At 30.2% G+C, this 2,500-nt stretch overlaps 1 protein-coding gene across 5 annotated transcripts in view; it reads right to left on the reverse strand.

The window, feature by feature from the left end:
- LOC113811870 (kinesin heavy chain) overlaps window positions 1–2,500 on the reverse strand; it is a 75,398-nt gene that overhangs the window by 448 nt on the left and 72,450 nt on the right. For all 5 annotated transcript variants that reach the window (XM_070116269.1, XM_070116267.1, XM_070116266.1 and 2 more), the window contains one exon: window positions 1–2,500. This exon is cut by the window's left edge and continues 448 nt beyond it; it is cut by the window's right edge and continues 3,160 nt beyond it. The gene's annotated coding sequence lies outside the window, so the exon portion shown is untranslated.

A 2,500-nucleotide genomic window follows, 5' to 3' on the forward strand; every position in this document is an offset into this window, starting at 1 on the left:
ATTTTTTCCTCACGAAATCCTTTTCTTTATCTTTATATATATATATATTTCCACTATTTCCACCTCTCACGAAACGGGCTAGAATAGCTAGCATAGGAATTACTTAAAGATAACTCCTACACACTATCTTTTTTAAATTTCTATTCATTCTTGCAGATATACACATACAACATACGTCAAGTCCTGGATATAACGGCTGAGATGAAGGCTGAGGAATGACAGGGAACTCACCTATTCATTCTTAATCATCGTAAGCATGACACATTATTCACTTTCAGATTTTTAAGTAAGCATTTTTTTTTTGATGGTTGGTAAGCACAGATATCAGAACGCTTACCAAGCATATATTGTAGGTCCTAAACTACATATAAGTTATAACATATCTTGGTGGTTCCTAACTTTGCAATATGATATACTCACACACACACACACACACACACACACACACACACACACACACACACACACACACACACACACACACACACACACACACACACACACGTACATAATTCACACGTAGGTATACACACGAGTATATGTACTGTATAAGTTCACGTATATTTCACTGAGTATAGACACAGTCCGAGGGGCCTACAAACAATTATGCTGAAAATGTTTCATAATTCTTTATTTATTTATTTATTTGTTTTAGATATGCATCACAAAAGCTATCCAGAAGCCAGAGAGAGAACACAGCATTTTGCAAGCGGAAGAATATATATTTTTTTTTGTGAAATCTTTCCTTATAAAAAATCTAATCCGACAATCATATATTTTTTTTCTAACCTTCAACTATTGATCATTATCATCATCATCATCATCATCATCGCCTTTTTTGCGAATTTCCAAGATCATTATGAATCATTATATTCACCTGATGATAAATCTCTACACCGTATATATGTATATATATATGGTTATATATAATGTGGATTGCAAGGGAATATCAATGAAGTAGCTATGTGAACTACAATGAAAATCTCACTCACTTGAACATTCAACATCAAAACATCCATTCTGTTTTTGTTTTTATTTTTGTTTTTCTCTAGTTAAGCAGAAGGGCGGAAGGGTTACAACTATATATTTTTTTCATTGTTTGATATCAATAAGTATCAAACTTGGGTTATTTACTATATAGATATATATATGTAGTGGTATTATCATATATATATGTCATTTATGGTGCGCAGTGTCTAAAATTACATTTATTTATACTTATAAAAAAGTGATCTAAATTCAACTGTTTAAATTTTATTTATCTATCCTTATTTTTGGGGTTTGTAAACATTATACAATGAATAAAATCTTCCTGAACTCGACATGAAATCCTTCCAACCCTTATGGTATAATTAAACATGTGATTCACCGCCTCAATATCATCAGAGGAATCGAATAAATCCATTGATTTATTAGAAACCAAAAAAAAAAAAAAAAAAAAAAAAAAAAAAAAAAAAAAAAAATCCAAAATCCAAAATGGCCGCCACGAGTATTCAAATCCTGACCCTCAGGCGACCGAGGGGCCATAAGGCTCATTTCACAACAGAGATGGACAGGTGCACAAGCCTTAATGGGGGGGAAGTCTTAGCCTAGACACACAATGAATCCAGTCACATATCTCATTAAAAGTGGATCGTCTTAATTAAAGATAACAACACTCATTAGGAAATTCCTCTGCATATAAATGGCTAATCCGAATGCATAAATGATCAGTGATGGATTATTTTTTTTTATTTATTTATTTGCGTTATGTTATTTTCCCTTCTTTTATTTCTCCGGAATGTGAACGAGGCAGTAGAAATACGGATAAGAAATCGAGGCTGGATAATTTTTTTTTTTTCATTTTTTCATTAATTATCATTTATTCATCTTTTTCTGCGTCTGATTAAAAATGCTTTCTTTATTTTTTTTCTTTATCTTTTTCTTTATTTCTTTCATATTCTATCATGACTTGGGTTTCTTTCTTTGATTTCTTTAAAAAGTTCTTTGGCTTTGTGTCATGTTCAAGTGTTCAAACATCGCAGTTCAGTAACACTTATCAGTATATTTTAAGTCATTTAAGTCATTTTTTAAAGTCATTTTAAGTCATTTATGTTTTTTTCTTCAATATAACTTCATTGGGTAAAAAAGAAAATTATTGGCTTCAAAAAAAGCTTTCAAAACTTTATATCTATCTCAAAACTGGCTTTGAATTGGAAAAAATAAAGAAAATAATTAGAAGGAAAAAGCAATTCTTCCCTTTTTTTTGAATCGCAGAAAAAATTAACGTAGTTCTGTTTCTTATTTGAAAAGTTGGTCAACATCCGTATGTTGAAATATATTTACATCTGCAACATGGCAATTTCTGATATATTTTTTTTTCTAAATAGATTAAAATTAATTCTGACTGGAAATCACAAGTAAAATCTACTCAGGTTTTTTTTTCATTTCCCAGAAATCTTAAAGAATTGAAAGTCTGTATTTTGTAAAAAAAAAGTGAGATATATTACATCTCTTTTTG

Source organism: Penaeus vannamei, chromosome 38, assembly GCF_042767895.1.
Source record: "Penaeus vannamei isolate JL-2024 chromosome 38, ASM4276789v1, whole genome shotgun sequence".
NCBI classification, from domain to species: domain Eukaryota; kingdom Metazoa; phylum Arthropoda; class Malacostraca; order Decapoda; family Penaeidae; genus Penaeus; species Penaeus vannamei.